The 15,982-nt window shown below is 42.4% G+C and overlaps 1 long non-coding RNA gene across 1 annotated transcript in view; it reads left to right on the top strand.

Moving 5' to 3' along the window:
* Window positions 1-15,982, top strand: part of LOC148133124 (uncharacterized) — a 69,692-nt gene that overhangs the window by 40,368 nt on the left and 13,342 nt on the right. The window contains exon 2 of the long non-coding RNA XR_015746483.1: window positions 13,293-13,352. This is a non-coding gene — a long non-coding RNA (uncharacterized LOC148133124). The remainder of the gene's footprint in view (window positions 1-13,292; window positions 13,353-15,982) is intronic.

Here is a 15,982-nt window from a genome sequence, read left to right as displayed (position 1 = left end):
AAAGATGGCGGCGCCCATCTGATGCCGGTACCAGGCTGCGGCACCCAGCTGATGCCGGTACTGGGCCGCAGCATAAAAAAGGTTGGGGATCACTGGATTAGAAGATATAGGACAGCATACTGTACAAACTATAGAACAGTATTTAGCTGTGGTCAGAGAAATAAAAATAGATTGATCTGATAATAACAATTTAAGATAAAAAGCAAATCAGAAAGACCAGAATGTTTAGTGAAGAATGGAAATAATCATTCCTGGCAAGCATCTGTACAGAAGGGACAATACAAAAATAACATAATCCTCTACTTCATGGACTCAGTCTCTGATCAAAGAGAATCTTCTGGTATGTTTCATTAATAATTTATGTTGGGAGGGTGTTGAATCTAGCCAAAGATAAAGCCCTTCTAAGTTTTGGAATCATTAAGAGGGCCTGCTATTAACCTGCTAACAAACTATTAAGAGCTTTTATAAGTCACAAATCTGCTTTAGTGACAACTACTTGATTTTAATTACTTTGCCTATGCTTTTGCTTTGATATAGCTGTTGTTAAGATAAGCAGTTAGCTAACACTTACTTTGACGCTTACCAGAAGAAGCTAAAGAGGCTAACCACAAATGCTTCAGTTATAGGAAGTGTTAGCCTAGCTGACCAATTGGGCCTGTAACTGGACGAAAGAATTTTGCAAGTGTGCCTGTTACTGAAGCAAGAAAAGGTAACGTGGCACTTTGCTTAAACTTTGGTCAAGAATATCCAGGCAAAATCCAGAAGTATTCATCCTTAGCATGTATATTAAAAAACACATCCAGAAGTGGAGAGTTTAGCTAATTAAGTGCACCCCCATGCTTATTATGGGACGTTAGCTTAAACTGTGCCTGCGTTCAATAAATCAGGTACCAGTCATGACATATCAGGAAATTCTGATATGTTTATGTGGCTTTATGGTATAAAAGCAGCATGTTGAATATCAGCAGACATGTTTGATTTGGACTGCCAGAAATAAATTGCTGAACCCAGTTTCCTCTCTGTGTGATTATTGGCTCAAATTATACTGGTAAAATGAACCAAGTATAAGACTGGGACAACAGTTATGCACCTAAAGTATTTGGCTACTTGTAGAAGATGTGCAGAGTGGCTCACGAATGTGTTTCTAGATAAAGGTGATAAATAAACTTGCAATATTCCTCTAGCTAGCATCCTTGCAGCAAACAGCAAGTAGCCTGCCTCCTCAGTGTCTGCTGCCTCTGCCAGGGAAAGCTGGAGCTTTCATTGCTGTGCAACTGATTGGCAGTTGGATCAGCCTCTGCTTCTTCATAGCTTCCATGGAAGCCACTTCCTGGTTCAATTGTTTTCTCTAGCCTTAAGCTAATCCTTCTATAAATAAGGAAGGGATTTGACTTACGTAAATAAACTCTTTTCTGGACTGCTGGAAAAAAAAAGATGGGAGTGCCTCAGCCTTTCCATGTTGACAGGGAAGAACTGTTCAGCTTCAACCACATTACAGTTTCAATAGTAAATCAAGCCTAACATACTTGAGTTTGTTAACAAAGTCTCTTAAGCGTAGCATTGATCTCCTCTACAAAACCATAAATCTTCTAGCTTGTTCAATGAGAAGCTCTCACAATATTATTTGGCCACAGCTGTTTTGCAGACCTTCCTCACCAACTTTGGACAGCTGGACCAGAGGAAATAGAGTGTGTAGTTCCATCTCCCTTCCATAGAAATAATGTGCTTGTTTGGTTTGGGTTTGCATGTAGAAAAAAATCAAATAAGACAATCAAATAAGGGGAAAATTGTATCAATTAATCTTTTGGGGTCTCTAGTAGTGCTCTATACAAGTCCCTAGTTCTGAAGATTTATATATGTTACTCCAGTCTCAAAAGCATGTCCTACATACATGGTTTATTTTTGTCCGTTTGCTATGTTCATAAAAATATTTGCAGTAATAGAGCTTGACATGATTCTGCATTTTATAAACATGATGCAGTAATACATTGTGCCTTTATCTTAGCTTTTCAAACCAATATTATCAGTTGAATTAAAGTTTAAAATACAGGAAACCAAAAGAACAATGCTACAAAGTAGCATTAAAAAGTCATGTAAAAGACAAAATGTTCACTTTAATTGTAACCAGTTAGAATCCTTAATAAATCTTGGGTTGCCTTATAGCATAACCAGAATAACACAGCAAATGGAAATCTCACTAATTACTGAGAGAATTTGGATGTGTACATTAGGTAGATGATCTGTATTTAGAAAGAACATATGAGTTTTTTTTTAATTGGAATGTATTAAAAAGCTTGGGACTGAATTTCGTTCATTTATGTATTAGCAGAGAATAAGATGGAAATTCTCAGCATATTTACCTCAGTACACTGAGACTGCTGCAGTAGCATCCCCATAGGTTCATGGAGTTCACATTCAGAAGTATATTTTCCATACCTTTAATCCAGCATTCCTTTTCAGCTTCATTAAGGGATAAGCAACCTGAGATTCACAGGACACAAAAGAAATCTGAGAGTCCTTTTATGTGATCCTTAAAATCAGGCTGGTAAAAATATGGCCACTAATTTCCAAATTAAAGTGACATGATTTTTTTCCATTCATTTGAGACAACAAAGCAAGTAGAATGAAAGTAATAAGCCTCTAACCAGTTTGGTATAGCGATTAAACATACTAGACCAGAAACCAGGGGACTCTGATTTTTTGGCATGAAGCTTGTGTCAATCAGCTTCTCTAGGAAGAAAGTAAGGTCAAAGCACTTCTGAAAAATGTTCTTAAGAAAACTGAAGGCCTTCTTCAGGCATTTTCCAAGAGTCAAAATTGACTCAAAGTCATACTTTGTTCTTCCAGCCTCTAATGCGCATAGCCTGCTTATTTGTTTGTTTTTCTAAATACCCCCCAGCAGAAAAAGGACATGAAAATTCCAAAACCACTCCATCTGTGATGTCAGCTGGTCACTACCATATTCTCTATGACTACCTTGGCAGGCACACAAACCAGATTAATAGCCAATACCACAGTCTATTCATCAACTAAGAACAAATACCACAATCTGTCATTCTCTAGACCAGGTATTTCAGCAGAATTTATTACATAAGTTTAAGTGAAAATGTAAAAACAACTAAGGCAATGCAATCTTTTGCAAATGATTAGAGTACACTCCAGATAGTTGGTTACATTAAAATTTATTTGCATCTGGGGACATATTTTAATTTTCTAACATAGAACGCTCCTGTGTGAAAATTCTGAAAACCTAAGGGCCTATGGTGGAACATAAAACAATAGGACGAATTTAAGTGGACTTGAAAGTGCATGTTAAATATGCATTTGTATGTAACTCTATTTTTCTGATGTTTATGGAAGCAGCAAAGTGGACATCCTGAAATGAGGCTTAACTAACTTTATTGTTAATATATATCAAGTGTTTCCTGTCTTAAGGATTGTATGATCAAAGAAATACCTTCCAACTCTAGGAATTGGTTATAATTATGAGGAAATAGAAACTGCTTTAGAATTATGATATAGGCACAGTTTGAAGTATAAAGGAAAATGTTGCCCCAAGATAAAGATAGCATATTGAATTAGGACTGGGGATATTTGCCTTAAATCTCCATGCATTATGGAATTAATTGACACAACATGTCACCTTTTCTTATAGGGTTGTTTGGAAGAAAAAAATGTTGGGAGAAACCAGCTAAATAGCGTAAGCACATGAAAGAAAGGATAACTACAAATAAAGACATATAAAGTACAGTGATGTAAAACAAAGTTGAGTAGAGTTGAGAAGCTACCTTAGAAATCATGCAGAGTCTGTTGTAGAGTCATTTATTAAGCAGTAAGCAAGTATAATAAGGTAAAGTACTTCACTAATGTGAAGATGGAAGGGAACAAGATCCAGTGGCTGGTTTCATGCTTTCATCTTTAATTTGGACTATCGAGGAAAATGACCGGAAAATAAGCCCAAGTGGAAGAATGCCTTGGCCAGCTTTCCATTAATGAAACATTCCATGGAAAAGGTCTCCAAAGAGAAAACATTTGAAGACATATATCTAATTCTGGTTATCATGCCCTTGAAAGTGAGGATGTAAAAAATCAGACTGGCTGATTTGCTGTAGAAATGGTTGCAGAATCAATATGAGTAGGAAACTAGTTGAAGAAACAATGATTGTGTGTGTGTATGTGTGTGTACACATACATATTTGAAGATTGTTAGAAAGGGATCAGTACCCTCTTATTTCCTTTGGAAGTAGGATATGCAAATGATATCTAATTTATTCATAATAAAGGGAGGAGTCTTTACAGAATTCCACTCTGACAGTGACCACAATTACAGATCAAAGGAACTTTAGAATTAGGAATGTTTCTCTTTTTTACTGAATGGAGGAATTTATGTTTTACCAACAAAGGGAGAGTAGTATAGATCTATTTCAAGCTATTTAGCTCTCATCAGCTAGCCATAACCTTCTGGTATTCAAACCCAGGCTACTTGCATATTAGGTAGATGTATTAGCCTCTAAGCTATGGCTAGCTGATGAAAGCTAAATAGCTTGAAATAGATCTACAGTTATAGTAGTCTCCCTTTATTTCTTTGTCAGTAAAACATAAATTCAACACAAAAATAATTTGTTGCAAAAGCAACTGCCTGTGAAGGCTCCTGGTTTGGGGCTGAAAGGTGAAAGCAGAAGCAGTATGCTCCCTCCCATACTTGGGTAGACCAGATTGTCCTGATAGACCAGCCTCACCAGAAAAAAGAAAAAGAAAAAAAATCCCACTCCCAAACTAAGACATTGCATGCGTAAAATATTGCACCACTCCAAATGAAGTCCCAGCCTTGCACGTGATTTGCTGGCAAGGAACAGCAATGAGGAAACATGAATGCCAGGAACCATTGGCAGACTTGGCCTTGAGCCAGGCAGCCTAGGCTTTGCTACCTCTTTGGAAAAATATACAGGAAAATGCGACATCTTGAAAGTGAAGGAGAAGTGATCAACAACAGCCCTCATCTCCAGCTTACCATATTAAAGATCTCCTATAAAATCATTTGCCAAAGAAAAAAAGAAAAGAAAGAAAGCATTGCTAACAGTTTTGTTAAGTTTTATTTCAAAAGAAGCTCTTAGCTGCTTTTAAGGAAAGGTTGATGTAATGTTCCTGCTGTTGACAGTTCTTCAGTCATTGCATAAGATACAGGCTTCTTTTCCATGGTAATGAATGACAGCTCCACAATTACACTGAGGAAAATAAAGAATAAAAGGTGAAAAACAAGTGAAAGCCTGACTCTTTTACACCATATGTTTGATTAACAAATCCTCTCCACCACCCCCACCAAAAAAAGCAATGACAGGATAAACATCCAAGTTGATATTTTTAATTCTTCTGCACTTAACAATCTGTGTATATCAGCAAGATTGAGTTTATACTGTAGAAGTGATATTTAAAGAGCTGCTTGATAATTAAGCCACTTTCTCAGATTCTTTACCTTAATGGTGTTGTATGCCTTCACTCTGTGGGTAAAAGCTCTGAAAGAAAATTGTTTCTAAAAGAGATTCTGTTTTAACCTTTAATCACTGTATCTGAACTGGAGGCATAATGTTTCTTTAAAAATGATAATAACAAGCTTTTCATTAGCTCCATCAAAATGTAGTTTTATTATGCAGTAACCAATAGGTTAAGAGTGAAAAACTCTTAAGTAGATCAATTACAAAGCTGCTGGGGTTTTTTATATATATATAAATCATTGCATTGACAGAGGTCCAATTAATTAAGCTGGCATATTTCATAGCATTGGTTTTGGCATCAGATGTTGCCTTCTAACCATAATAATGTTCTGCAGAAAAATGGTTTCAGAAATACAACAGATTTCCCAGTTATTTCACTTCCTTGAATCTCTACAAGATGATCACATTTCAGTAGGAAAAAAGCAAGCAAAGCAATTCTTATGTATTAGACTGCAATACTCATAAGCAGATACAGTGGTTAGGGTATAATGCAAAGTGTAATTTCAAACACTGTGCGTCCAGAAGATTATCTACTCTAGGCAAGATTTCCCTGACTCCTTCCATCCCACCTCCCAGTATTGAAATGTAAGGATTTTTTAAGTTTTGCACATTTTTAACAGACTCGGAAGCTTCTCTAGAGTCTAGACTACATATAGACTGATGTCTCCTATCCTGAACAGTCCAAGGCAGTGGTGGGATTCAAATTTTCTTACTACCAGTTCTGTGGGTATACTTGGTGGGCATGGCAGGGGAAGGATACTGTAAAATCTCCAGTCAAAGGTGGTATTTGCCGGTGTTCCAAACTTCTCAGAATTTCCACTACCGGTTCTCTAGAACTGGTCAGAACCTGCTGAATACCACCTCTGGTCCACAGAATATTCCAGCTTTTCCTTAACAGATATGAATTTGGGAGGAGGAAAAAAAGTTTCCCTTTCTCCTATTCCATGAACAAGGCATGGCAACTGTTAGATTGGGTAGATCGGTTCCCACAGAGACGCAAGACCAAAGTGTACATTCAGCTCTTTATTTCAGTGTTAAGACCTGTGCAAGATCTTGGAGCCACGGCAGCCCTTCATATAGGGATTGCTCGCGGCTCGGTGGCCAATGACAGGGCTTTGAATCTCCCGCGATCGGCTCGGCCAATCGCGGTTGATTCTTAGCGCACCAATCACGGCCGTTCAGTTGACCAATCGGGTCGCGGTCTGTGTGGACCAATCAGTATTCAGTATTTGGAGTAGGCTGATATAGAACACCAACTACAAAATAAAGGCATAATCTCGAAGCACTTTTGCTCTCTTCCAATAAAACTCTTCTTATGTACTTAAGTTGAATGTTAAGTACTTCTTATGAACTTAAGTTGAAAGCATTATATTCTTGACAGCTATTAGCTGTGGATGTGAATTTGTTTATTCATATAATGCCTGCTGTGCACGTGAGGAAAGGTGATGATACCCTCACCCAGTCATCTCCATAAACACCATGTATGGATAAGCAATGTTATGACATCATCCAAAACATAAAATAGCATTAAAATGGAATAATGTCTAAATGAGACTGCAGTGTCTTATGAAAGACAGATTAGTCATTGGGCTTCATCAAGGCAATTTGTCTATTCCATCCCATCCCACCCCATTCTTAATGCTGCATATTGGGTGAATTGTTGGCCCCTTAAAGGAGAATTGTATCCTCAGTTAGAACATTACACCCTTCCAGAATCAGCTGAGGAAACTTGCAAAACTGATAAATCTGACAGATTCACTTGGCTTATTTTTAATCTTAAATTTGCTCATAACTTTGCAACTGAAAAAGTTACCACAACCCTCGCATATATTTTAATGCAATTTGTGTACTTTGAAAAAAAATAATGCACCCAATAAACATCGTATGTCATATTATTTTACAGGATATTGTTGACCATGATTGTCACAAGTGCCTGTTTATAACTTTTTTATATAAAAAAACACAAATATATTTCAAAACATAAGGAAAAGAAAGAATATTACTATCTGTACTGATTTGGGAAGACTATGAAAACAGAATACGGTATCTTTCAACCCCATGCCAAGTAGCAAGCCTGCAAATGTGGGACTGCCTGAATTAAATAAAAGTCAATTTACTCCTTGGTTGACTTAAAAAATGGACTTTGTGTTCCCCAGCTTCTTCTGAAGGAAGTTTGAAAACCGCAGTTTTATTACTGTTTACAGCAATGTACAGAGTACACCAAAGAGTAAAGATTGAATGGTTCGTTAAAACAAAGACTAATCCAACACAGGCATATTTTTTCACTACAAGCTTTATGCTTCACGGTCCAGAGCTAGAGAGAAAATAGAGTTAGGAGGTGTGACTAGAAAGAAAAATTGATGGTTTGAGGAGCAAGTCCATTTATTTCTGGGCACATTTCCCTTCAAAATGCCTTATCAAACTTGACCTGAATTATCCTGCCAACTAGAGATTTAAGGGAGTGCTGAGTAAAAGAACATAAAGAATAAAGTCACCTTTCAGGGCCATCTATTTTAGTGTGGTTCATATGGGCAGAATATTAGAGACATCTTAAAAATATATGTATATTTTCTTAAGTTTTCGCAGGTATCTATATGTATAGTATTCAGCTTTGTTTGGGTATTTTCCCATGACATTATAGTTGTGCTTTTAAAGTTGTAGCAACGTTTCGACAGAATCTCATCTGCCATCATCAGGCTTCTGTATACAGAAGCCGAAACATTGCTACAACTTTAAAAGCACAACTATAATGACGTGGGAAAATACCCGAACAAAGCTGAATACCATATATACATATATGTGTGTGTGTGTGTGTGTGTGTGTGTGTGTGTTCTTAAGTTTTCGCGGGTACTTACATGTATGGTATTTAGCTGTCTGCAACATCCTCCAGCATGACCGGTTTGGCAGTGGGTCAATAATGGTGTAGGGTGGCATTTCTTTAGGGGGCCGCACAGCCCTCCATGTGCTCGCCAGAGGTAGCCTGACTGCCATTAGGTACCAAGATGAGATCCTCAGACCCCTTGTGAGACCCTATGCTGATGTGGTTGGCCCTGGGTTCCTCCTAATGCACGACAATGCTATACCTCATGTGGCTGGAGTGTGTCAGCAGTTCCTGTGAGACGAAGGCATTGATGCTATGGACTGGCCCGCCCGTTCCCCAGACCTGAATCCAATTGAGCACATCTGAGACATCATGTCTCGCTCCATTCACCAACGCCACGTTGCACCACAGACTGTCCAGAAATTGGGGAGGCTTTAGTCCAGTGTGGGAGGAGATCCCTCAGGAAACCATCCGCCACCTCATCAGGAGCATGCCCAGGCATTGTAGGGAGGTCATACAGGCACGTGGAGGCAACACACACTACTGACCCTCATTTTGACTTGTTTTAAGGACATTACATCAAAGTTGGATCAGCCTATAGTGTTTTTTTCTAGTTTAATTTTGAGTGTAACTCCAAATCCAGACCTCTATGGGATGCTAAATTTGATTTCTGTTCTGTACAATCCATTAACATACTTGTAAATACCGCACTGTGATTGGTCAGAGCGCACGGCGACCTGATTGGCCGAGCGAGCTGCACTGATTGGCCCGCCGCGAATCCCCGTGATTGGTGGAAACTAATCGCGGGAGATTTAAAGCGGTGCCATTGGCCGCGGCCGCCACGGCCAGGGAATAAAAGCCGCCGCCAATCTCCTAGAGCCCGAGCCGATCTCGGGACTTAATAAAGAGCTGAACTAAGTCACTGGCTCCCGAGTCTCCTTTCCCTGCGACGGACTTAACACTGGCGACGAGGGTGGGATTGCAAAACTGATACCCACCGAGCACGTGGTCCCGAGGGAACGAGACCGACAAGATGGCCAGCATCACACCGCCCGCACCTTTTAACCAAGCTACTGAGGACTGGGAATCGTACACTGACCGGTTCCTGATGTTCCTCGAAAGTAGCAACCTCAAGGACGCAAACGGGCAGAAGAAAAGGGCCATTTTTCTGACACACTGCAGGCCCGCAGTGTTTAAGATGGCAAAAGCCCTCGCAAAACCCGAGGACGTAAAGGCGATGGACTGGGTCGACCTCGAACCGTTGCTCCGAAACCACTATGCCCCCGCCGTGCCCACCCTCATCAGACGGCACGATTCCTACTGACAGGACCAGAGATCGGGTGAGAGCATCAGCGATTTTGTGGCAGATCTACGAAACCTAGGAGGCATGTGTGGCTTCATGGACATGGACGAGGCGCTACGAGATCGTGTCGTCCTCGGGCTCAGGGACCCGGTCCTACAAAGCCAACTGATGGCAAAAGGCGACATCTCCCTCGCCGACGCCCTTGCCGAGGCCACCGCAGCCGAGGTGACCCAGAAGTCGGCGGCCCGAATGTGGAGACAGGACACCGGGGACCGAGCTGCAACCTCCGAGGCGGGCCAGCAGCCGAGACGCATCCAGAAGCAAGCCGCCAAGAAACCACCACCACCCACCATGGCGATCTCGACTCCGTTTCCGACACCACGGATGAAGAGGAGGACATCCATCGACTCCAAACAGAACGGGACCGGCGCCAACAGCGGAGTCGTAAGTCGGGCCTCCAATGCGCCGGGTGCGGAGGCAACCACCCTCGGTCAGAGTGCCATTTTTTTGACACGATCTGCCGGCAGTGCGACAAGAGAGGCCACATCGCCCGAGTCTGTCGACTCAAGAAAGCCTACAGCCCCCGACGATGAGACAACAGCGGCCGGAGATGAGACGGCACCCCCCCCCAGGCCAAGGGACCGCCAAGCCGAGAGTCGCTGGAACCGGGACGGATGGGGCCGGCGGAACGGCGAGAACCGGCAGAGAGAGGAAACCCACCAGACCGTCGTCATCGGCCATTCGTCAAGCGCAGACGTCCGAAAGGTATACGTGGAAGTGGGCATCGAGGGCAAGCCATGCAAGATGGAGGTGGACTCCGGGTCCTACCTCTCCATGGTTGCATGACGGGAAATTAAGCGTCTGGTGCCCGAAATCCACAAGAGGGGACTGGAAAGCCAGAAGTTAATCCTAAAGGACTACCAAGGGAACCGCATCCCGGTAGTCGGAACAGGACACTTTGAAGTTACTTTTAAGGGGCGCACAGCAAGGCTTTCCCTGACGGTTGTGGACAGAGACCGACCCAGCCTTTTGGGACTACAATGGTTTGCGCCGCTCGGGATCGAGGTAATGGGCATCGACCACATCGCAGAGGCAGACTGGGAGGAGCAACTCGCAAGGGACTTCCAGGAAGTGTTCGACGGCACCCTAGGCAAGTACTGAGGGGCCCCTATTTCCTTCAGTTTAGACCCCAGCGTTCCCCCGATACACCTAAAACCACGGCGGGTACCTTTCACACTCTGCCCTAAGATCGATGAGCAGATAGACAAACTCATCAAGCAAGGGGTCCTAGAACCAACTGACCACGCCCAGTGGGAAACCCCAATAGTCACCCCTGTCAAGCCCGACGGGTCGGTGAGAATTTGTGGGGACTATAAGGCCACCCTAAACTGTGCCTTACAACAAAGCGCCTACCCCATCCCGGTAGTGCAGCACCTCCTACACTCACTGGGGGGAGGCAAGGTTTTCGCGAAACTCGACCTGGCGCAAGCCTATCAACAATTACCGGTCAACGCGGAAACCGCCGAGGCGCAGACCATAGTAACCCACCGGGGGGCTTTTCGCTGCAAGAGACTCCAGTTTGGAGTCAGCATAGCCCCAGGGATTTTCCAGAGCCTCATGGAGAGACTGTTGCAAGGAATCAAGGGGGTGGTGCCCTATTTCGATGACGTACTGGTGTCAGCAGCCAACCAAAAAGAACTGGAGGGTCACCTGAGGGAGGTACTAACGAAATTTAAAGAAGCCGGGCTAAAAGTCAAAAAAGAAAAATGCCAGCTATATACAGAGAGAGTCGAATTCCTAGGATATCTCCTAGACCGGCACGGCATTCACCCAACCGAAAACAAAGTCAGAGCCATCAAAGAAGCCCCCAGACCGAGGACTAAAACCGAATTGCAGGCATTTCTCGGGCTAATTAACTTCTACAATGTTTTCCTACCCCATAAGGCGACCGCGGCAGAACCATTGCATAGGCTGCTGGACAAAACAGCCACCTGGACCTGGGGGGAACGAGAGGAAGCCGCCTTCAACCAAACCAAGGACCTACTCACATCGGATGCCATCCTCATCCAATACAACGAGACCCTCCCGCTGGCCGTCACGTGCGATGCATCACCGTTTGGGATCGGGGCGATCCTCAGCCACACACTCCCAAATGGGAACGAAGCACCCATCGCCTTTTACTCGAGAACCCTATCGAAGCCAGAGAGGAACTATAGCCAACTTGACAAGGAAGCCCTGGCAATCATCGCTGCCGTCAAAAGGTTTCACGAGTACCTCTACGGCCGAACATTCACCATCATCACAGACCACAAACCGCTGTTGGACATTCTGGCAGGAAACAAGGCCACCCCGAACATTCTATCCCCAAGAATGACAAGGTGGTCTGAATTCCTCGCCGCCTACAGTTACCGGCTGACCTACTGACCCGGCAAAACGATCACACACGCAGACGCCTTGAGCCGCACCCCGCTACCCGACCTGGACGCCGACCCAGCACCCACAACATCCACCCTGAGCATCGAGGCCATACCCAACCTCCCCCTAACCGCGTCAGACATTGCCCGCGAAACAAATAAAGACAAACGTCTGGCGCGGGTATTGCAATGGGCGGAGAAGGGCTGGCCGGAAAAAGACGTCGACGAAACATTCAGGACTTTTAAAAACAAGCAAATGGAACTCTCCACACAGAAAGGTTGTATACTATGGGGGGACAGGGTGGTAATCCCAGAAAAATTACAAAAAAGGTTCTTGGACTTGTTACACGAGGGGCATCCGGGCATCGTCAGGTCAAAAGCCCTGGCCAGAAGCTACGCTTGGTGGCAAGGGATAGACAAACAAATTGAAGCCTGGGTAGCTAGCTGCAAGCAATGCCAGGAATCCAGGCCAAGCCCACCCGCCGCCCCAATCCTGGAATGGGAAACCCCCAGGGGGCCATGGTCCAGGATACACATAGACTTCGCCGGACCCACAAAAGGACATACATTCCTCATAACGGTAGACGCTTACTCCAATTGGCTGGAGGTAAGCGATATGAAAACTACCACCACCAAGGCCGTCATCCAAGAACTCAACAGACTATTCTCGACCCACGGCCTCCCGGACGTGATTGTGTCAGATAACAGACCACAGTTCACCGCACTGGAATTCGAGAAATTCCTAGCGACGGACTTAACAATTTCCATTGATAATTTTTGTGTGAGTTTGTTGTCAGCACATTCAACTATAATAATGAACAAAGTATTTAATAAGAATATTTCATTCATTCAGATCTGGGATGTCTTATTTTTGTGTTCCCTTTATTTTTTTGAGCAGTGTATATATATGTATATGTATTCCATTGGAGAGAAATATATTAATTTCCAGTCTATTCCCTGTTATGCTCATTACCTCAATAAAGAAAGTTTTTGTTTTTGTCATTTTACCTAGGGGAGAAGTCAAAATTATAACTCTCTCCACCTGAAGCTTAATGAGCTAGGGCTTATTTCTTATTATCTCTCTGTTAATAAGTATTTCAGTGTATTCCAGCTATGTCTCCAAGGTACAGCTAATCTCTGAATTACTACCGTTTTATTTATCAGTCTATTTATTTTAAACTGTTATTTGGTCTGAAGGATGTACTAAAATCATATTGTGCCTTTTTAACTGCTCTTATATCTTGGCCAATATTTTATTGCAGTTCAACTGATACCTTTCAACCTACTCTGGATTTATTCTGTTGGAGATCAGGCACGCAAAAGTAAGGATGAAAATGTGCCCAATGCATTTCTACTTGAAATAAACTAACCATCATAGTGGTTGAAGCTCCACTGTGCAATTCAATATTTGAAGCTAAACAGATCTGGTCCTGTAAGAGTTGAGGATGGAAGATCAACTGAGACCCACAGATCAGGTGTTTTGATTCTTCAAAGGAAAACATGAATGTCACTATACTATAACAGCAATTGTCATTTTCGTTTTCTGTAGGCCTATGGTTCCTCTTTTATAACCCTGGGTTCATGTTGATTTTTCTAAAAAGACTATTGAACTGTGTTGGTTTGAAACAACTTTCAAATGAAATACTTCTCAGTGTGTGTCACAGAATATAAACAAGTTCCAGCATATGGTTGCAGTGAATTAATCAGGAAATGTAACCAGGGGGAAAAAGAAACTGCTTTCAATTTTTTTAAAAAATGTCTTTTACTTGCATGAAAACAATTCAACATTTTGTCAAGAAAATTGATCTGTTCAATCTTGAATGTTCAGAAAGCACAGCTGCTAATATCGAGATATAAGTTAATTGAAATTAGTTTTCACAGTAAGTTTCCCACTGTAAAAAGTTTTGAAGCTTTATCTTATTTTTAAGTTTATAGAATTTATTATGATCAAGAATGCTACACTCCTATGATAGCTCTTTATCCTTGCAAGTAGAAGTACAAGGATACACAGCAAAAGCAAAAGCAAAAGCAGCAAAAGTCTTTCTTTCTCTCCCCCAAACTCTGCCAGAAATGAGTCTTTGGGACCCTGCAAGGCATCCTGATCCAAGAGGCTGCACCAGCAAAGACTCATTTCTGGTGGAGTTTGGGGAAGAGAAAGACTTCTGCTGCTTCTGCTGTTTTCCTTGCATGAAGCCAAAAGTCTTTCTCTCTCTCTCTCTCTCCCACCAATGTCAGCAAACCACTGTCAGTCAACATTCATATTAATGGTTTGCAGGATTTAAAATTATGAGTTTGGTGGTCCCTGAGGTCCAAAAGATTGGCAACCTGTGACCTATAGCATGATCTATGTTCTCTTCACAAATCCAAAACTAGTTAAAGAGATCCCAATTAAAGAAAGTCAAAAACATTACCTCAGACTTGCATCAGTATGACTAGTTTGATCCTCCAAGGATGTTACTGCAGAGAGGGAACATAGCAGATTTGATCCATTTCTCTTCTTCAGTAACATCATGTTCCACTACTTTCAAACAGGCCTACAGAACCTCTCCCTCAGACATGTTAATGTGCAGTTCTTCAATCAATAGAAATATACACTGGCATAAATGGCCTTGGGTCAAGGGTCAAGCTCAGTTCTACCTCAGAAAGGGGAAGATGTGCTGCCCTTACAGATTAAGGTGAGCAAATTAAAGAAGGAAATGGATTTCCCCAGCTTCACTTTGCTTCTCAACCAAGAATCACCTCTCAGTGGTGAAATCTCCACCAAGCATTCTCCTTAATGTGGACTAAGGCCAAGGTTTTTGTGCAGGTGTTTTGCAGAGGTGCGTTCAAAAGAATATTCTTCCAACATCCGTCAGTGGTTTTTCAAGCTACATTTAAGCCTGAAAAACTAGAGACAGGCGAAGGCATTCATGTGTGTGAAGGAGCACTCCCATAGCATTAAGCAACACCTTCTGCCTGTCAGCTCTTTCTTGAGTGGTTAAATCAATGGTAATGTGTGCATGCATGCCTTTTCCTTTTCTCACTTGTCAGTGAAGGGCTTTCTTTATACTAAAGTTGACATTTTAAACAGAGCAATCTTACCACCTGCAATTAAAGGCATCTCCTATAATTTTAAATGAAATTTCAAATGAATATCTTGGAGATAGGAGGGGGAGATCTGGGAGGGTTTTTTCCCCCTATGTTTTGGAAACTTGTAAAGAAAAGTCATTGGATTCTATGGTAGTGTGACTTGAAACCCAGCTCATGTGTTGAGCTGCAATTAATCTGCAATTTTTTTAAAAAAAGGGAAGACTATACTTTTGGTTATTGGTGGTGTAGTTGAGAAATTAATCAGTTTCTCCTCTCTTTAGTCAATTCTAGGGTGGGGAGAATGAAGTGGGAAAGAGATCAATCAATCAGAATAGAGTTGGAAGGGTCTTCTGCTCCAACCCCCTGTTCAAGCAGGAGACCCTATACATTTCAGACAGGCTCTTCTTAAAAACCTCCAGTGAGGTTTTTAACTCTATAAGCAGGGGTCCCCAAACTTGGCAACTTTAAGACTTGTGGACTTCAACTCCCAGAATTCTCCAGCCAGCAGGCTGCAGAATTCTGGGAGTTGAAGTCCACAAGTCTTAAAGTTGCCAAGTTTGGGGACCCCTGCCTTAAGGCAAGCTGTTCTACACATTAATTGTCTTCATTGCTAGGAAGTTTCTCCTTGTTCTGGGCTGCTTCTCTCCTTGATTAATTTCCATCCATTATTTCTTGCCCTGCCTACAGGTGTTTGTAGATGTGATGAGAAAGAGGGGGGGGGGAGAGAAGAGCAGTTTAAATATGCTCTACATCAAGAGTGTCAAGCTCATGTTGTCACAGCAGTGTCACGTGACATATTCCCCCCCCCCCCTTCATTAAACCACGAGTGGGCATGGCCAGCACATGACATATCTGGCCCATGGGCCAGGAGTTTGACAGCTCT

This window comes from Notechis scutatus, chromosome 1 (assembly GCF_049901735.1).
Source record: "Notechis scutatus isolate UNSWTSFEM ecotype Mainland chromosome 1, rNotScu1.2, whole genome shotgun sequence".
NCBI lineage: Eukaryota > Metazoa > Chordata > Lepidosauria > Squamata > Elapidae > Notechis > Notechis scutatus.
This window is presented reverse-complemented; position numbering and strand designations above follow the sequence as displayed.